General features: G+C 49.3%; 1 long non-coding RNA gene across 2 annotated transcripts; it reads left to right on the top strand.

Moving 5' to 3' along the window:
• Positions 1 to 488: 488 nt before the first annotated feature.
• LOC136388702 (uncharacterized) lies at positions 489 to 11,702 on the top strand. Of its 2 annotated transcripts, none has more exons than XR_010748198.1 (3): positions 489 to 1,113; positions 2,304 to 2,417; positions 11,122 to 11,702. It is a non-coding gene; the product is annotated as an uncharacterized lncRNA (long non-coding RNA). The 2 variants fall into 2 exon arrangements; XR_010748199.1 differs by having other exon boundaries at positions 2,257 to 2,417.
• Positions 11,703 to 21,268: the final 9,566 nt, after the last annotated feature.

The following is a 21,268-nucleotide window of genomic DNA, read 5'->3' as shown; positions in this document are numbered from 1 at the left end:
TGTGAAGGAGGCAGGAGTGCAGACAAGGAGATCTTTGAGGGGAATGTTAATAGCCTAAACGAGGCTAGAATTAAGATGAAGAATGGGGACTGCCTGGAGACGTATTTAGGAGGGAAGGCGAGGAGGGGTCTAGGGTGATGGGGTGGGGTAGCGCCATCTCTGAAATGGACAATAATAGGGGCAAGACACGGCCAGGGGAGGTTCGTGCAGGGCAAGCCAAGTGGAACTGTCCCGCAAGCAATGGGATGGGCGCGCCAGGGACCGCGGAGGGAAAGCTGGGTGTGGGAGGCGCCTCCTGTGGGTGGTTATTAAGCACTCACAGCAAATGAGTTGGTCCAGGAGGGTAGAGGAGGAGGAAGCTGAGCGGGTCGCTGGGAGACACTGAGGAATGCATTTGGATAGGGGCAGGTGCGGGGAAAAGAACAGGAAGGGAAGGACCACGCAGACGCTGAGCGGCTGGGCGGTCAGCGCCGCGTCCGGCTGCAGGGTCCCGGGGCACCTGGGCGGGTGTTGGCATCTCCGGCCTCCCCGCCCGGCTGCAGGCGGAGCCCGAGCGCGCCCGGCTCAGGCAGCCGCTGCAGAACCAGCCCAGGCATGGGCCTTCCACAGCAACTCAGGCTGCCCCGGCTGCAGCCGCTGGGGACAGGAGAGCGACCCTGGCCATCCCCACCACCCTAGACTCCCTGCTTGTCCAGGCCGCGCCTCCCACCTCCCGCGGACCTAGCCACGTCACTGCGGCTCTGACGCGTGCTAATGGAGGCACCAGCGAAGGAGGCGTGGAGCCGGCGTCCTCGGGGGAGGTCCCGGTCCTTGCAGCCTGCAGCCGCGTCCTTGGCCCTTCTCCAGGGAAACCTCGATTTTCCAAACTCGGGAAGGTCGGCTGTCCTTCGGCAGCTGATAAGGACGCGAGCGCATGGTAATAGATTTTAACAATGCCCGGAAAGAAATAGCCGGATCCAAAGAAGAGAAATTAATAGCCGCCAGCTAGAGTTCTCGCGTGCTCAGCGGACTTAAGAACAATAACGACAACAACCACAATACCACCATTTATTAAGCGCTTACTCTATGCCAGGCACTGTGTTAAGCGTTTTTTGCAAGAAACAACCCTCGGAGGTAAGTACCGCTATTACCCTATTTTGCAGGAAACCGGGGCACAGAGAGGTTAAGTAACTTGCCCCAAGCACACAGCTAGTTGATGTCAGTGCCAGAATTCCAACCCAGGCCCTCATGTCAATCCACTACGGTTGGGATCATTCTCTTCATCTTAAAGATGAGGAAACTAAGGCACACGGAAATTTAAGTACCTGGCCCAAGGTCACCTAGCTGGAAAATGGCTGAGGCGGAAAGCGAACCCAGGGCTCCTCTCTGTCGGCAGAACCCGCGGTCTTGGCCATAGGCGATGCCACTTCCAAACCGCCTCCGACAGTCCTGCATGCAGGCGTTGGCCCCGAGTCCAAAGAGGCGCAACCTCTGCAGGGTTTAGGTGGGTTCCCTTGGCCTCCGATCCCCAGGTGAATCGAATGTTTCTAAGCATCGTCTCTGCTCAGCCCGCAAACGTCAGATAGGGATGCGTCTCCCAAAATCCGGTTCCGACCCAGCGGCGCGGTCCTCGCCAGAGCTGTAGCGGAGGCGGAGGCGGAGGCAGCGGGAGGGATCGCTAGTCCCTCCTGCAGGGCGGAGAGGCGGGCGCGGAGCTGACGACTTGCCCAGAGCGGCCGGCAGAGAGCGCTGCTGCACGCGTCTGTTGTCCCACCGTCACCAGGCCTCTGGGCTGGCGGGCCTCGGATCTGCAGACGTTGAGACTCAGAACCCCCGAAGCTGAAGCCCGTTGTCCTGGTGGCTGGCGCCTCTCTTGTCCCTCACCTCAGCTCTAAGCCTGCTTTTCTGACCACTCTTCCCCATCTTCTGGGCTCCAGCCGCACACCTTTGGCCTTCGAGGTTTCCCTAGTCCTTGCACTGGTGGTTTGTTTAGTCACCTCTTGCAGAGAGGCAAAGAACACTGATCCCATCCCATTAAAAGGCCTAGGTGTTTGCAAGTCAGACTCGGCTTTCTCCTTCCTTCTCATGGCCCTTTGGTGACGTAAAATGGGGGCAAATCACCCATTTGGAATACATAACTAATTTTCTTTCCTTCTCCAAAATAGGAGGGGAGGTTGGTTAAGGAGCAAATAGACGAAAGGCTCTATTTTCACAACAGCGATAGTGTTTTCAGTGCTTGTTTTGTGCTGAGCCCTTTCTGTGTCTTGACTCTTAAAGCATCACTGCAGCCATGAGAGGTGTGCATCATTATTCCTATCTGACAGATGAGGTCGCAAGACTGGTAAGTGGCCATGCTGGGAATCCACCAGGAAATCTGACTTGAAAGCCATGTTCCCATCACCCAGAAATGTACAAGCTGATAGAACTGAACAGAAGAGGTAAGCTACGAACCATGCAACAAGAAACCCGCATCTACTCCCAATGCTTTAGAAATATCACATGTGAATTAGGGGCTTCCATCGTTTTCTGAATTTGAGACTCAAATGTCTAAAAAGAAAAACAAAACCTGAAGGCGCAGTGCGAGGAGGACAGGCATGAGGCTTTAGCTTTCTCTTGGAAGAGCAGCCTGAGAGGCCCACTCACTTTCTATGTCTGGGCTCTGAGGAAATAAAGGTGGTTCTAGGAAAATCTGAAAAGTATGAAAGGAAAAAAAAAAAAGAAATCCCTTCTGTGGTTTTTACTTGAACCAAGCCTCATTCTGCTATTTGTGTTTTATTTTAAAACTAATGTGGCTCTCTCCACCCTTTAAATTGGCACGTAAATAGTAAAAACAGAAGGAAGGCCAGCGACAGACTTCAAATGCGGTGGGTTTCTCAGGAAGGAGGTACATGACTCGCAGTGGAAATGCGGATGAAATGAGGTGCCTTAAACATTTCAGAGACAGACTTTCCACAAGGAATTTAGATCATAAGCTCTCAGAACGGGAGCTTTGTCTGGGTTTGGGCCTGGTGTAGTGTCGAGAATCTGTGAGTGCCCAATAAATGTGGAAAACGAATCACACTCTTAGTCCATGTCTGCATCATCTAACCATCTGGGTCACCACTTTGCTTACGGTTTTAAAGTGTAGTTTCTGGGGGATTTTCCTGTCCTCTGGATCTCAGTCACATACCCTCCCTCAGACCCCTCATTTTTCCAGAAGTTTGCTCTGGGAATGCAGTCAGGGGAAGCAATCGTTGATGATGTCATTAGGTTTGGTTAAACAGAGTGACTCACACTCTGGAATCACCATCTGGAGGCCTTTCCAAACAGGGAAACCAAGGCAGAAGGAACCTTATGAGTCATATCACTTAGTTCTCAATCCCTTGCTCTATGTCTCTGAACTAGAAGGATTTTTCTCTTACCCAATACAACTGAACATCCCAGGCTGTCTCGTACAAAATCCTTTGACCTTTTCTCTCTCTGTTCCTTCCCTCGATTTTCCAATGCATTTACTCTACAAATATGCATTGAGAGCCCACTATCGTAGGTGCTGGGGGTACAGCAGAGAATCTAACATGAGTTTATGAGCTTACTTTCTCCTATTCCCACCCTGCACCTGACCTCATGGCTCCAACTTTCATGCCTGGTGAGGTCCCACAATAGTAAACGACTTGCTTCCCCAGGTAAGAACTATTGTTCAGACATATCTGACATTCTATCAGCTCAAGGCAGCTCCTTGAGACCACACCTCCTGATCCTACGCTACCTTTGTGATGCCCACTTGGCAGAAGTTCTGGGCCCTGATATACCCTCAGCAGGGCCTGGAAATACTCCAACTCTAGAACTTGCCCTCATTCCTTTACACCAGTGGTAGTCAACCTTGTCCCTGCTGCCCACTAGTGGGCATTCCAGCTTTCATGGTGGGCAGTAGCGGAGCAACCAAAGTATAAATAAAAAGATAGATTTAACTATAGTAAGTTGTTTTATAAAGATTTATTCTGGGCCCTGGCCGGTTGGCTCAGTGGTAGAGCGTCGGCCTGGCGTGCAGGAGTCCCGGGTTTGATTCCCGGCCAGGGCACACAGGAGAAGCGCCCATCTGCTTCTCCACCCTTCCCCCTCTCCTTCCTCTCTGTCTCTATCTTCCCCTCCCGCAGCCAAGGCTCCATTGGAGCAAAGTTGGCCCGGGCGCTGAGGATGGCTCCATGGCCTCTGCCTCAGGTGCTAGAATGGCTCTGGATGCAACAGAGCAATGCCCAGGATGGGCAGAGCATTGCCCCTTGATGGGCGTGCCGGGTGGATCCCGGTCGGGCGCATGCGGGAGTCTGTCTGACTGCCTCCCCGTTTCCAACTTCAGAAAAATACACACACACACACACAAAAAAAAGATTTATTCTGCCAAACAGCAAAAATCCGACATAAAGTACTTGGTAAATAATTATTATTATATGTTTTAACTTGCTGTAACTCTGCTTTATAAATTATATAAAGTAAAGTTACTTCCCTACTTTATAAATCACTATTGCTGTGGAACCGGTGGGCGGTTAGAAAAATTTACTACTAACAGAGATACAAAAGTGGGCAGTTGGCTACCCCTGCTTTACACCCTTTTCTAGTCACTCTTTCAGTTCACAAGATCACTGTTGAAGACTGAAATAGTTTGGGCCATATTTATGAAGCATCTATGACAATGAAAAATCCCAGAGTGCCATAACACCCCACTGGTCAAAGGAAAATGTTGGCCTGAATAAACAGTGACCATCCAATAAAGGGATGTGTCAGTTAGTGCTTACAAGTTATTGGGTCATTTTTAAATTGAATCTTGAGATTGAGTGATTCATAATAATGAAGGGAAGAAAAAACACTAGGCCTGTTTTAGCTTTCAAATTTTTCAAACGGAATAGATTTTTACCAGCAACACCCTAGAAAAGACAGAAGGCTTAAGGTAAATTGCCAGTTTTTGTCTTTTTGGAAAATCTATTAATACTGAATAATCTTGGTCTTGACCCATTCCAAAAGATAAATAAAAATAAAATTGAACCATAGAATTTAGACTATGATCCTGGAAATCCCTTTAGAAAGTAGATTCCAAATCAGTCCTCTTATTCTTCTTGAATAGCCTACCCCCGAGACTGCCCCATTCCTTCGACGCAGCATTATTTTCTCTCCTCTTGAGGAAGGCAGTAGTAGCTCAGAGTGACAGAGAGTAAGAAGAACAACTTCCCTTACCTGAGTTGCAGAACCATTTGATTCTAGAGAACTCATTATGTATGGTATCTGCATAAGTTTCTGGTTGTGCATTCTTTGGCTCATGTCCAAAGTCTCCATAACACGGGGACCTGAGATATGGCGAAAAGAACGCCCATCTGTGGAAGATGTGCATCCACCCATTAAGGAGTTCTTGGTGGTCAGTGTCTGCGTGTCTAGCTGCTGGGGTGAAGAGATTTGGAAGCTGCTGAACATTCCTGCTGGGATCTTTCCAAGCCCTTTTGGGAACCGGCAACAGCACTTGTCTGGGGAAATTAGTTTTGCACTTTCACAGAGTGAGAAATTCCTCAGGGGCATTCTTGTACCGGGGAAGAGAAATCAAACCCAGCTCATTCCTTCAGGGCCCATGCTATTAATAAAGCCAACCAAGTTCAGTTCAGCTGGTCCAGCCTGAGGCCATGGGGTGGGGCTGGAGCAGTGAGGTTCAGCGAATTTCACCTGTGGCTAAGGCCCTCCCCGACTGGCGCAAACTTGAGATTTCAGGGGATCGTGTTACCAGCATGTAAACACCGTGAGTGACGGCCAACGCTCCCAAGAGGCCACAGAGGCTTTCAAACCCTTCCTATCTTCCTAGAAACCCTGGCGGCCCAGCGGGCTGCTTGCTGTCTGATGCAACAGTTTGCAACGCCGTTCTGGGAGCCGAGCCTGCCGCGGGGCGCGGGGCGTCTTGTCGACGCGCATGCGCAGGCTGCGGGCCTGCAGGGCCGGGCGGGGGAGAAGCTCTGCACGGGTGTGCTGGGGGCGGGGCGGGGCGGGGCAGGCGGGGCGACCTTTGGCAGCCCGCGCGGGCGATCTGAGCTTAATTAAACTTCTCCCGAGGCATTGGCTGACTGATTGACCCAGTGATCCAAAAAAATCAGAGAGGCCCGAATCGCCCTAAACGCGACAAGAGAGTGAAGTTGGGGAGCTGGCTTTCGCTTTCCAAAGCTGGGCCTTTCAATTCAGCCACCTCCCCTGAGCCCTCCCAATCCACATTGCCGTCGGGGCTCAAAAGCTCAGCAGGGACTCATGCCCCCCTCTCCTGGGCCCTCCTACCGATTTCACAAAAAAAGGTTAGAACAGTCGTTACTAAGGGGGAAAGAGGCAAAGTTTTGATAGTGTCTTGATTCCTGTCTTCCCAGACTGCTTTCTCCACCATATGCTTTAGAAGGGTTTTTTTTAGCAGAAGGGAACATGGCATATTATAAATTATTTTCCAACATTTTCAGTCATTCGGGTATTGCCTGCATGATTGTCTTCCAGACCCACAGTTCACCTAAATTATATATATTTAATTGACTTTTTAATTTTCCTTTACCATCCTTATTCCTTTAAAAAATATTTTATTTACTCATTTTTTAGAGAGGGGAGAGATAGAGACAGAGAGTAGGGGGAAGTAGCAGGAAGCATCAACTCCCATATGTGCCTTGACCAGACAAGCCTGGGGTTTCGAACCGGTTACCTCAGCGTTCCAGGTCGACGCTTTATTCACTGCGCCACCACAGGTTAGGCTGTCCTTATTCTTTAAATTAATTTTAAAATGACTCCCTTTTTCTACATAGCCTTGCCCTAAGCAATAACATTAGGGAAACCACAGCTTTGATGTGCTAGTCACATATTTTAATACACTTAAAAATAAATTTATGACTATCCAAATAAAAAAATGTATATGTTAGCTAAAACGTTTTTGCTGCTACATTTGGAGAAAGACTCCAGAGGTAATAACAATAATAGCTAACATATGGTGAGTGATTTCCAGTGTCCCAGGCACTGTTCTAAGCACTTTAACTATTCCAAGTTCTCATGACAGCTCAGAAGGAGGATGTCCTTTACATTTTACAGAGAAAAGTGAAGCACAGAGAAGTTACGTAACTTGCCTAAGAGCACAGAGTCAGGCTGCAAATTCTACTAGCCTCACTCTAGAGCCTATGCTGCCAACCTATCATCCAAAGAGGCTGTTACTGCTGGAACTCACCCAGGTGGTTAGTCAGTCTGCTTTTGAACCCATGTCTGGCTGACTCCAGAATGGACCTCTGACTCCTTCCTGCCTATTTTTCCAATTCTCACCCCATATAGCCTTTTTATCTCTGTCTGCCTCCTTGAGATCCAAAAGATGCTTCCAAGTGTTTCTCTTCTCACTCCCTGCATCTCCCCTCCTCTCTCCCCCTGGGCAGGACAAGGGTTCTCATTTCTAGTGTTTCTGTTCTCTTCTCTTCTCTTTGAATTAAAGTAACCCATAAATTTCCGATTTCCATGAGAATCCCTACTTTGCAAGTCCTATCTACTCTCCTCCATTGGTCAAGGAACTGCTTAGAAATTCCAACTATTAGCATCACCAAACTACATTTCCCAGACTTCCATTCTCACCTGGAACAAGAATAAAAATCCTGTGTTAAACCATGTGGCTCCTATTTTGGGGTCGGAAAATCTGGCCACTAGCATGGATAAAGATTGGTATGCCCATAGACTAATTCTGCTGGCCCAAGACAGACATGGATTTCCCAGGCCTCAATGACTGGGGATGGGGTGGTGGGGGGTGGTAAGGGGAGGGTTGTATTTTGGCAAACAAAACCTTCAATTAGAGGCATAAATGAAGACCTGGCCTAAGACTTCTAAAAGATGGCTGACCCCTGCCCAGTAAATATATTTTCTTTCCGTAACAGCTCCTACCACCACCCTTCCCTCTCTTCGCTTCCTTTTCCTTCCCCTTCTTCTAGATTCTTCTCTTAATTGTACCATTGTGTCACTACTTTGCCCCCCCCCCACCCTCATGCCCACACCCAATCTTTAACTGTTTAGTATAAAATCCAGCCCACCAGACTGAGGTTTTCTTCCATCCAAATGTTATTTTCAGAAGGAGCCATTGAGGTTGGGGTGTAATTGCAGCGTTGGGCCTCTGCAAGCCAAGCTGAAAATAATCAGCGAGGCAGATGGGGCGGGAAGAGTGTGGTGGCCACTTCCACCAAAGAGCAAGAGAAACCCAATGGAGTGAGTCAGAGAGAGGCAAGGGCCAAGGCTGGGCCTGCTGCACTTACAGCCAGGAGTTCAGTTAAGGAGAAACTGCCCGAGGTGTTGGGGCCTTTGACTGAGGCCCAATCCGAGGTGGTTCCTGGCTGTGCATCGCAAGTCCCTATTTCCTATGACAGCCACTAAGCTTCTCTTGCTCTTACTCAATTGGGCCACAGCAGCCAGTAGGCCAGACGGGAACTTAGCCATCCAGATGGCTCACCCATCTCTAGAGCCGGTTTCCCAACCTTGGCACTGTTGGCATGCTAGGCTGGATGATCCTTGTCATGAGGGGGCTGTCTTGTGCATTGTAGGATGTTTAGGAATATCCCTGGCCTCTACGCTCTAGATGCCAGTAGCACACTCATGCATGCACACACACACTCATGAGTGTCAAAAAGGCCCCGGGGAGGCAAAACCGTTCTGGTCTAGAGTGATCCAGGCTTCTAAAAGGGTCACATCACCTGTCCCCATGGTGGCCTCACTGGCTTGCATCACATCTGAATATGTCCCAATAAAAACTATTGGCTAAGTCACATTTCCAATGACAACAGTTGAATACCTGCGGCCCAGCACAAGTGCCTAGTGTGTGCCAAGCACTATACAAGGTCTTGAGAATGAAGCGGCAAACAAGACAGACATGTCCCTGCCCTCATGAAAGTGACAGGCTGAGTGGGGAAGACAGACATTCACCAACTGTGAGTGAGAGGTGTGCAAAGGAAAGACATGGGGTACTGTAAAAAAATCAAAGAGGGTTTCTCACCTACATTACTGGGTCAAGAAAGGCTCTTGGAGGGAATAAGAAATTAGCCAATGAGAGCTTTGAAGGTATAGCAGTGTTCCGTGGAGTAGGGACAGAGTGTTCAGAAGCCCTGAGTAAAGAGAGAATGCCGTGCATTCAAGGAACCCAAGGAAGTCATGGACCAGGTTTAGGACTATGGGAGGTTCTTTTCTCCTCTTGCCCCAAAACTTGCTTTTCCTCCACTGCTCCCCCAGGTTTCTAGCATAAGCTATAAATTTAGAGTCCTATTAAACCATCTTTAAAACCTCCCCTATCCTTACTCAACCCCCCTTTAGTCACCCAGTTGTCAAGTTTTGTTCGTTTTACCACCAGAATCTCTGCAAACCGTCTCGTCTCCAGTCCCCACCACAGCCCTAATGCAGGCTCTCTTCATTACTCAGCCGAATTTGTCAAATAGCTTCCTAACGAGTCATCCTCCAGTCTCTTCCTCAGAGAAAGACACAGATCTGACCTTGTGGCTGCTGCCTTAAGAACCCTGCATGGCGTCTGAGGCCTGTCAGTGAGGCTGCTACCTTCTGTGCCTTTTATTCATCAACTGTTCCCAACTACCTCCCACCTCCCACCGCCTAGGCCCCTGGGACCACTAGCCACACCTTGTGGGCCTTCACACCTCTGGGATGTTGCTGTTCTGTCTGACTGCCCTTCCCCAACCAAAGTCATCTGGGGCATTCCCACATATCCTTTAAGACTCAGACAATGTGAACTCATGATTCTCTTCTATGTCTTCTTAGAAGACTTCTCGTAATTCCTCTGTTTTTACTGGGATTTATATATTGCTGCTGGTTTACCATTTGTCACGTTGACCCTTAGCTATCTGTTCAAATCCGTCCCTCCCCCACAGGGTGGGAGGGCCTCCAAGGCAGATAATGTAGTGGGCACTGTTGGTTGATTACCCAACCCCCATTGCCCTCCTTCCAGCTTCCTAGGTGAAGTCAAAGAAAGGCAAGGCACAGTGTACTATTTAGTGCACAAACTAAGCTGTTACCATAAACATACCCAGAGAACAGAGGCTTAAGCAAGCCCATGTGCCTCAGTGGAAGTTGAGCCCTTGCCCAGCTCCAGGGTTGGACCCCCACCCTTCTCAAGAATTGGTTCAGGAACTTGGGCCTAAATTAATTGGTGTGCAGCAGAGACTTTTCTGATTCCCACTCTCCTCTTCTTTAATAACAGACCTGATTTTTGGCCAAGTGATGGCTACCTCATAAGACTACATTTCCCAGTCTCCCTTGCAGCTTGATGTGGCCTTAGTCTAAGTTCTCTCCCACGGACTGTGAGCAGAAGTGATTGTATCACATGTAGGCTGTGCCCTCAAAAGGAATGCACATCTGCTCCCCTGACCCTTCCCCTGCCCTCCCCCTGACTTGGCCATGATCAAAACTGAAGCCATCTCCCTGGACAGAGAGAGGCAGTCCACAGAGAGGGAAGCCACTTCCGGAGGATGACAGAGCACCTCTCACAGTCTTTGAAGGCTTTTTTCTGAACTCTTTTTTTTTTTTTTTTCACAGAGACAGAGAGAGAGTCAGAGAGAGGGATAGATGGGGACAGACAGACAGGAATGGAGAGATGAGAAGCATCAATCATTAGTTTTTCGTTGCATGTTGCAACACCTTAGTTGTTCATTGATTGCTTTCTCATAGGTGCCTTGACCGCGGGCCTTCAGCAGACCGAGTAACCCCTTGCTCGAGCCAGCGACCTTGAGCAAGGGGTTAAGTCCAAGCTGGTGAGCTTTGCTCAAACCAGATGAGCCCGCGTGCAAGCTGGCGACCTCAGGGTCTCAAACCTGGCTCCTTCCGCATCCCAGTCCAATGCTCTATCCACTGTGCCACTGCGTGGTCAAGCTGAACTCTTGTATCGTATAAAAGATATAAATTTCTATTTTGCTTATACCTTCATATTTGGGGTCTCTTTGTTGCTGCAATTTTCCCATACTCTATAAAAGGTGCAGCGCTGGGCTCTCCCAGGATACAGGACTCAGACTAGTTCAGGACCAGGCCTGTGACCCAGGTAGGCCAGTGAGACACAAGGCAAGATTTGATGGGGATGGCTGGGAAAGAGCTCTACTGCTGTTAAGAGAAAGCATTATGGAACAACCTTCTCTTTTCTCCCCTCAGGACATCAGCGGGCCTGGATCTATGCAGTCCCCTTCCTGCCAGCCTAAGAAAGGGGCTACACATAAGGAGGGCAAAGCAGAAGGAATCGCAGGGAAATGGACTCCGAGTTTCTGGACTAAATTCTGAAGTGCACTGTCTTAGTCTGCTTGGGCTGCTGCAAACTGGGTTGCTTACAACAGAAATATTTTCTCATAGTCCTGAAGAGCCAGAAGTCCAGATCAAGATGCTTTCAGGGTTGTTTTCTGGTGAGACTGCTCTTCCTGGCTTATAGACACCTACCTTCTCACTGTGATGTCACATGGCCTCTCTCTGTGTGTGCAAGCTCTGGTGTCTCTTCTCTTCTTTCAAAGACACTAGTCCTTTTGGATTAAGGCTTCAGCTTTATGACCTCATTTAACCTTATTCTTAAAGACCCTAACTCCAAATACAACCATATTGAGAATTAAGACTTCAACATATGAATTTGGGAGCAGGGTTAGGGGTACATAATCCAGTTCATAACATTCACCCTTCCTCGGGGCTTTTCTGTATGTGAGCCAATAAATATCCTTTTGTTTCAGCTAGCTCGAGCTGGTTTTCTGCACCATACTACCCTCCAGTATTTCACTCCTCTCTGTCTGCCTGCTGGGCCTGGCATAGAAAGGGTCAATAAATATTTGTGGAATGAATGCTCAGTTGCCATTTTTCTCCCTGTACCTGTAATGAACATTTCTCTTTCTCTCTGTCCCAGCCTAAATACCTGAAATAGTCACACGGACCTCATTTACGGAAAATTCTCAGAACCACCCCCCCACATACACACACACCACACACACACACATTGGCAACTCACACAGAGAGCTGAGGTTCAGCTATAAGACCAGAGGGTGGGAGTCGATGCCTGCCAGCGCAGCTTTCAGCAGAAGCATCCCCGGCGTCCCTTCCAGCTCTGCGTCCCAGGGCGCTGCCTGAGGCTCTCTCTGAAGGAATCATTCTGTGTTCAGGTAGAAGGTCTGTGTAGCACTAACAATGTACAGTCAGTCTATTGAGGAGTCCCTTTGGGCTCCTGCCCCAACTCCCTGGGGCCCCACAGGAAGCTCTTCCAGCACTAACTGTCTGGAGCTCTGCTTAAAGTCTTTTCAAGCTCTGAAGTCCCAAGTTTCTGTATACAAGCTAAGTAGACCTCCGGCCCCAAGCACAGAAGAGAAAGCGCTGGGGAGGGCCTGGCCTGTCACAGTGTTGTCCTTCCAGCTGAGACCAGAGGTTGGCCCTGTGAGACATTCAGCAGGTCCTGCAGCAAGGCCATTCAGGTTCCTTGTGCCCATTGCTCAGCCATCCAGACTGCCACTCGTGGTGCCCCACATGGGGGGCATACAGTTCCAGGCAAAACATTTCCTTCTCCCAGCCTGGAGAACTTCACTCGTGCAGACTGGGGAAAGGGCTGCCTCGGTCCTCAGCCCACTGGGATGTGGGAGAACTAGATCTCACGGGGAATGACCAGTAGATGAACGAATCCTGATCAGTCAGGACCTTGAGGGTTCCCAGGGACTTCCTCCTGAGTCTGCAGTGACTTGAGGCTTTCCTTCCCATATTTTTTGAAGTGATCATTTATAGCACACTTACTGTGTGCTGAGCACTGTGCTTAACACTCTACCTCTGTTCATATATTTTGTCTTCACAACAAGCCTGCAGGTATGCCACCACTAGGCCCGTTTTATAGATAAACAAACTGAGGCTGACGACGTAGGTGAAATTACCTGCTTATAAGCAACAGGGCAGGATTTGATCTCGCATTCTTAACCAGAGTGCTTGGTGGGAGACCTTTGGAATTTGGCAGCATCTTCTCTGGGCACATAACTTGGGCAGGCATGGGGAAAGGCCATGGTATCCCCAGGCCTGGGAGCTCAGTGCTGATGGGGAGGAAGTTAGCACCAGAGGAAACAATGGTCACTGGAATGAAAAACAAAGCAAGGACAGACCACAGGCAGTCCTGGTCAAGGACAAGGGGGGTGGCCAGGTCTATCAGTAAAGGTCTACTGAACCCAGCCAGGAGTGGGCAGGGGTCCTCTTCACAAGTGTGGCCGTCGGCATCAGGGGTCTGCCCACTTCCTACCCAGCACAAGCCCTACAGCAGGTGGGGGATGGCCAAGGGAGCCGACAGCCACTTGGAGAGGCCTGTGTCCTGGCCGTTTGTTTTGTTTTGTTTGTTGTCACATCTGCTCCTTACTTTTCTCTGTTCTGCTCAATATCTTACATATTTTCTGATGGCTTTAGGCGACCCCTGTGTTTTGGTCGTTCGACCCCCGCTGGGGTCGCGACCCACAGGTTGAGAACCACTGATTAGGGCAAATGGCACAACCCAGAGTCCCTTGACAGCTGGCTTCTGACTAGTTTTACCCCATGAAAGGCACTGGAGGAAGATGGGAGTGGGAGGAGGTAAGTCTGGGTCCTTCTTCCAACACCCCCACCACCGCCACCGCTGGCTTCAGGTGGCATTTAAGGCCATTGCTTTCTCCCCTCCACGGCTCAAGCTCCCACTGGGCAGCTCCAGCCCCAGAGCTGCCACCCCCTCCTCCCTTTGTTTTTCCAGCCTGGGGAGTAGTGAGGATTTTCTTCTGCTGCTAATTACTTTGCCGCCCACTCCTCAGTGAGCCCTTCCACACTTCCAGCCATTCCCGCTCCTGAACATGGCCTCTGTCCGACTGACTAGACTTCACCCATCTGGCTGGCTGGAGACTATGGGGATCCCTGCCTCCTACCCCAGCTGTACATGAAGGCAGGGTCTTCTTGGGCAGAGGGACAGTGTCCTACTTCATCCTGGTTGCTGTAACAAAACACCAAAGATTGGGTGACTTAGAAACAAGAGGCTAGGCAGCTCTGTGGGGTCTCTTTTACAAGAGCACTAATCCCATTCACAGGGCTCTACCCTCATGACCTAAGCACTTCCCAAAGGCCCCGCCTCCTAATATCATCACCTTGGGCACTAAAATTTCAACCTAGGAATTTTGGGGAACATAAACATTCAGGCCATAGCAGGCAGGCAGGAAACTACTGAGCATGAAGGCAGGCAGAAGCCCCACCACGGTGCCAGGTTAGGTGACTGTGAACAGATCTGGGCAGGACCCCATGAATCTGGGGCCTGTGCCACCTTTGGTATGTATGCCAGATGTTGGAGACAAGGGGCAGGCCTGAAAAGTATAGTCCGCCAGGAGGCTGCCACTCACCCATGTTCACCCACGAATGTGTGTGCACGCCTGTGTGAACTGGCTTGCACCACTCCCTCAGCACCCCACCTTGGCCCAGGTGAAGGGCTGTGTATTAGGCAGGTGTGGTGGGAAGGGCTGAGTGGATCTACTCCTATCTCCCTCAGTTCCTGGGAGACGCTCTGATATTTTCCTAGAGAGCTGGTGTGGGCCTAGAGTCCCTTGCCCTTCACAATATGAAGAAGAAAGAACACTAGGAAACTCTATTCCAAAATCAGTACAGACTTTACCAGCCTTTCTGAGCCTCCAAACCAGATGGTGGCCAATGCCCTCGTGGACTCACACCAAGTAAGGATCAGCTGTCTCAACATCACCCCCAGATCCCGCCACTGCCTCCTGGAACTCCACCTCCAAATGACCCCGATCTCTGCTCCAGGCTCTGAGCAATGCAGAGCATCCCCCTCACAAACCCCACCCCCCAGGATACAGCACGGTGCGGCCACATGAAGAGCAGGAGCCTGGCGTCCTCTACATCTCAACACGGACTGATGGGAGCTAGAGCTCCCTCGAGGCCCCAAGCAGGTGCCCCAACCCTTATGAGCCTTGGTGCCCTCTTCCGTGAAATGGAGGTCATCACTACCCATGGAAGCGCTTATAAATTAGAGCGTTCCCACCTCTTCCCTTTTTTCCTTCCTCCTCTGGATCTCCTTACCCTCCACTGACCACTTTACCACCTAGCTGAGGGCCCTCATTTCCCAGAATCCTCCCAGCCTTGCAGGAGACAGTGGTTTAGCCACCCTTTGCTTGTGGCCTGCCGTGGGCCAGCTCCCCTGAGAGCAGAGGCCTCAGAACCAGGCGACTGGGGCTCCACCCTCTTCATAAACACCAGTTAGGCACCAACTGACCTCAGGAGGAAAGTGCTCCACTGGGACCCTTCTCTTCCAGCCCTGCCCGCCGCTGGATGTTCCAGGGGAAGCGCCAGGCAAAGCTGGCACCCTGGTCCCCAGGCCGCCTCCGTCTTGGAAATAGTCACTTAGAGCCAAACCTCTGGCTGAAGGTGGAAGGAAGTGAAAAGTCCCTGAGTGCTCCCCGCCTGTCCTTCCACACAGGGCAAGTTCTCTCTAACTTTCTATAATGATTGTGATAGCTACACATAAAGGAGACTTTACTAGTATTCTTTGTTTCTTAAAAATAAAGACAGGGGCCCTGGCCGGCTGGCTCAGTGGTAGAGTGTCAGCCTGGCGTGCAGGAGTCCCGGGTTCGATTCCTGGCCAGGGCACACAGGAGAAGCGCCCATCTCCTTCTCCACCCCTCTCCCTCTCCTTCCTCTCTGTCTCTCTCTTCCTCTCCCGCAGCCGAGGCTCCATTGGAGCAAAGTTGGCCTGGGTGCTGAGGATGGCTCCATGGCCTCTGCCTCAGGTACTAGAATGGCTCTGGTTGCAACAGAGCGATGCCCCAGAAGGACAGAGCATCATCCCCTGGTGGGCGTGCCGGGTGGATCCCGGTCGGGCGCATGCGGGAGTCTGTCTGATTGCCTCCCCGTTTCCAACTTCAGGAAAAAAAAAAAAAAAGACAGGAATTAAATATTTTTAAAATATTAATCATTATAATTCTAGGCAGGGGGGATGTGTTTTATTGTTCTTTGTAACATCTCTTTCTGTCTGTAAATAAAAAACATTTTAAAATAAATAAGATAAATATGGGTTTATTGGAGAAAAAATTTGAAAATACCAAAGAGAAAAGTAAGAACCACCAGAATCTCTTTTTTGGACTATTTATATACTGAGTTATCTCCTTCCGGTCTTTCTCCTAGCAAATGTTTATGTCATTTTATTATCTTATTTTTTTTTTAGAATTATGGGCTGGGTTTCTTTCAGTTATGGTTGATGTATTCCCAGTTTTTTTTTTTTAATTTTATTTTATTTATTCATTTTTAGAGGGAGAGAGAGAGAAGGGGGAGGAGCAGGAAGCATCAACTCCCATATGTGACTTGACCAGGCAAGCCCAGGGTTTTGAACCGGCAACCTCAGCATTTCTAGGTCGATGCTTTATCCACTGCGCCACCACAGGTCAGGCTATTATCTTATTTTTTAATTGAGATGTAATTGACCAGCTAACATTGTATTAGTTTTAGGTTTGTTTTATTCTTTTTTTTTTTTTTTTTTTTTACAAAAAACATAATTATATTGCTTAACAACCTTTTTTCTTATTAATAAATTTTGAATAGTTTTCCATACCTTTGAATCTTAATATTTACGTTAGTAAACTTCTTTCCGTCTTTTTTCCATGTAATAATGAATAGTATTTTTTTTATGATTGGGGTTGGGATTCATATGAACCCCATTAGGGTCACACAATTCACACCTTTCATTATTTTTTCTTATTTAAAAGGTACCACACTTTTATTATCGGAAAGTTAGGAAATGCAGATGAGCAAAAATAAATCAGGTAAAATCCTTGTAGCCTCCACACCCTGAAATAACCTCCAATAACATTTTAGTTTTAAATCTCGCTGTACACTTTTCTATGTACATATGTAAATATATAAATACACATTTTAAAATAAAATTGGAATCGTGTGGTTTATACTTTTTAAAAAATTTTCCATTGATTAAAGAGAGAGAGAGAGTGCAGGGGAAAGGGAGGGAGGGAGAGAAGCATCAACTCGTTTCACCAGTTGCTCCATTCAGTCATACACTCATTGATTGCTTCTCCTATGTGCCCTGAGCAGGGGTCAAACCTGCGACCTCTAGTGCGCTGGGTCAGCACTTTATCCACTAAGCCATTCAGTCAGGGCAGTTCATACTTTTTTTTTAAACTTGATCAAAGCTGGTCATTTCCCCCCATTTGTGTTTACTTTAGATGGTAGACTTGTGGAAGGTATTATTTTGTTTTAATTAATTTCTCAATTACAGTTGACATACAGTATTACGCTACTTTCAGGTATACAACATAATGATGAGACATTTATATGCCTTACGAGTGATCACCCCAACAAGTCTGGTACCCATGGGATACCATACTTTATTGGTCATATTATTTTTAACTTGATTTTTTTTTTTACTTTATGATATATCTTACATTAATTAGGATTTTATTTTAGTGGCAAATGATAGAAAACCCAAAATAACAGTGGCTTAAACAAGTTCATTCCTTCTCCAGTAAGCGCAACCAGAGGAAAGCAGCCCAGACGGGTATGGCAGCTCCCTGACCATAGGGACCCGGCTCCTTCTGGCTGGGGCTCTCCTTCCTTAGCCAGTGCCGTTCACTCGTGACTCAGGGTAGCAGCCCCAGGGGATGAAATGAAGAAGAGAGCCACTTCTCTCAGAGAACGCTGTCTGGATTCCAGGCACTGGCCAGGACTAAGTCCCATGGCTCCAGGGGGAAAAGGATATTACCCAAGTAGGGGTCCCATTACTATGGCAAAAGGGGGTACCGGGTATTAGGGACAACTGGCTTCTCTGCCACATATCATTAACATCTTTCCATGTGTATAGTTTTGTATCCTCTTTTTTTCTCTCTCTCTTTTTTTTTTTTTTTTTTACAGGGACAGAGAGAGAGTCAGATAGAGGGATAGATAGGGACAGACAGACAGGAACGGAGAGAGATGACAAGCATCAATTATCAGTTTTTCGTTGCGACACCGTAGTTGTTCATTGATTGCTTTCTCATATGTGCCATGACCGCGGGCCTTCAGCAGACTGAGTCACCCCCCGCTCGAGCCACTGACCTTGAGTCCAAGCTGGTGAGCTTTTTTTTTTTTTTTTGCTCAAGCCAGATGAACCCGTGCTCAAGCTGGCAACCCTGGGGTCTCGAACCTGGGTCCTTCCACATCCCAGTCCAACGCTCTATCCACTGCGCCACCGCCTGGTCAGGCTTTCTCTCTTTTTGATGAACATTTTACAATATCATTAAATAGCCTTCAAAATTCTTCATTTTTAATAGCTGCATAATATTCCATTATACACATGTAGCATTGCTTATCCAGTGTCCTATTACTCAATGTTTGGGTGTTTTGCTCTGATAAATACAGCTCTGTGAGTAAATCTTGTCAGAGGAAGAGATTCCAAGCTTTCCTCTATATCCTGTGGGCACCCACAGAAGACTTGCTGGGGAGCCAAGGTAGTCTCTGCCTGGGGAGCTAGCTATGGGACTGGGCTGGTTTCCACTAACAAATGGAGCCTTTCGGCAATAGGCATAGGCAGCTGCTCCCATTGCTGGGGAAGTCGCGGAAGTGGTGGGCAGGGCCTGCTGGGCAGTTCTGCCCAGGGTTCAGGGGTGGGGTGCATGGGAAGATGTGGATGGCGGGGAGGTAGAGAGTGAATAGGAAGAGACCATGGGTTCTCAGGAACCAGGAGAGTACCTGGCCCTGGAAAGGCTTGGGGGACTTGATGGGGCCCAATTCATTCTTCATTCAGGTTCAACAAATTCTCTCAGAGCCCCCACTAAGGGCCTTGCCTGTACCAGGCCCTGGACGTGTCTCAGAAAAGACATGGTCCCTGCTCTTCAGGAGCTCAGTCAACTCTAAATTCTCAGATGTTAGAGTTCAACCTGGAGAGTTACCTAAAATGCTGAATTCTAGGGCCCACACCCAGAAGTCTGATGCAATGGATGTTGGTGGGCCTAGAATCTGCATTTCTTTCTATCTCCACAAGTGACCCTGATTAGGAAGATCAGGAACCATTGTGTGAGTGGGGGGCCCGCAGAATCAAGGCTCTTGGAAGAAGTCTCCCTGGAGCCTCTATCAGCTCAGTAGGTAGCTTGGACCTCAATTAAGCTTTAGGCTATGACAAAGTAAGTAGGACACCTGTCAGGCACTCCTGCCACCAAATCTCAGTTGCAGGCTTTGATAGCCCAGTGACCTCAGTCAGGCAAGTGAGTGAACCTCTTCAAGCCTCAGTTTTCCCATAAGATGGAAATAATCATAGTGTTACCCATCTGAAAATAAACATTAGTGCTGAGTGGAGTGTCTAGCACTCAATCAATGCTAGATCTTATTATTAAATTAATTAAAATTAACTTATTAATTAAAATTGCCTCTAGGTAAAGTAATTACAGCTAGGGACTGGAGATGGGTCTGCATAGCCTCTCATGCCCCACCTGACGCGTGGGGGTAGGCATGCATCCAATGGTTATTATTGTTAATATCCATCACACACATTTTAATTCTAGACTTTATCATCTCTGCAGCTGTACGCACCACACAACTTTATCCACCCAAGAGAAATCATGGAATGCAGGACTCTGAAATGTAGACTTAACATCTACCCCTAGTGCCTGCCCCGGTGTGAAAGAGGTTTTCTCAGTTCCTTCGGAAGGATGTGCTAGTGGCAGGCAGGTGAGTGGAGCGTGAGTGGGAACCGCAGCAGGTTCCTACTCTCACGTCCCTGCTTTTGTGGGAGCCCAGGCCAAGCCCAGGCCTTGCCCGGGCCATTCACCCAGCCCTGAGGGTCAGGGGGCTTTGGAGGCCAGAAGCTGCTATGAAGTGAGAGGAGGCAGGGTTGCTGTTGATAATTACATTTTCAAGTGCTCAAGGCTGGCCATGTTGCCATGGTGATGCTGATGGCTCTGAGCAAGCTGCAGCCTCTCTTGAGTTGTGAGTCAGGTTCAGATTTATTTATAAAAACAACAACAACAGCACCCTGACCTGTGGAGGACAAAGCGAAGCTCCAGGTGGAGGCCACGGTGTCCACTGCTGGGGGGGAATCAGCAGCACAGCTCACAACCCATTGGTCTCCTGACGTCAGCGGGCCCAGCCGGCTCTGGAGCCTGGAAAAGTCCACAGGTAAGTGGGGAGCCAGCATCTCAAACTGTGGCCCAGGACGGGAAGCACCAACAGAATAATGCACAGTGCCAGTTGAAAACCACTTAATAGGAAGTAGATTTCACTTTCTCAGCTCTGATCCAAGGGTCACACTCCTTCAGAAGACTGCTCCACTCTGGTATGGGCTGAGTGGGGCCCAGGGAGTTGGACATCCCCTGGCCCAGCCTCAGGGAAGCAAAGGCCCTGCGGGGACCAGGGCTAGGTGACCCACCCACCAGTGTGCACACTACGACAATGCCCTCTGTGAGGGAGAGAGTCCGAGAAAGACAGGGAAAACTGAAAAAATGTTCTCCCAAGGGCCGAACTCCTGCAGGAAAGGAGGTAAAGAGGCCATGATGACTCCAGCAGAGACCTCTGAAGGAGCCCAGCCTCATGTCAGCACCCCATGGGGAGGCCCACCAAAACAATAAGTGTTCTTACTGGTTTTGGTTTTTTTTTCTGTATTTTTCTGAAACCGGAAACGGGGAGAGACAGTCAGACAGACTCCCGCATGTGCCCGACCAGAATCCACCCGGCACGCCCACCAGGGGGCGACGCTCTGCCCACCAGGGGGCGATGCTCTGCCCCTCCGGGGGGTCGCTCTGTTGCGACCAGAGCCACTCTAGCGCCTGGGGCAGAGGCTGAGGAGCCATCCCCAGCGCCCAGGCCATCTTTGCTCCAATGGAGCCTTGGCTGCGGGAGGGGAAGAGAGAGACAGAGAGGAAGGAGAGGGGGAGGGGTGGAGAAGCAGATAGGTGCTTCTCCTGTGTGCCCTGGCCGGGAATCGAACCCGGGACTTCTGCACGCCAGGCCGACGCTCTACCACTGAGCCAACCGGGCAGGGCCAATGTTCTTACTGTTTTGTGACACACTGGAATCTTCCTCCTGAGCTTAGACACTGTCCCAGAATCTGAGACCTATTGCTGAGGTAGCCCTTAAACCTGCTCATTTGCTTGGGTTCACTGTTAATGCCACTGACCAGTGTCCTGGTGAGCCCACCTCCCAACCACGTCTGGACTCCCAGCCCTTGACTCCACCCACTGCCTTCATCAGCAGACAATTGAGTGCTGAAGTCAGGGTGGGTGAGTTTAAGTCCTCCTTCTGCCACTTGCTAGCCTGTGACTGAGCCTCCATTCCCTCATCTGTAATACAGGGGTGAGCA

Source organism: Saccopteryx leptura, chromosome 1 (assembly GCF_036850995.1).
Source record: "Saccopteryx leptura isolate mSacLep1 chromosome 1, mSacLep1_pri_phased_curated, whole genome shotgun sequence".
Lineage (NCBI taxonomy): Eukaryota > Metazoa > Chordata > Mammalia > Chiroptera > Emballonuridae > Saccopteryx > Saccopteryx leptura.
Note: the sequence above shows the minus strand (reverse complement) of the source record. Positions and strands in the feature narration are given on the sequence as shown.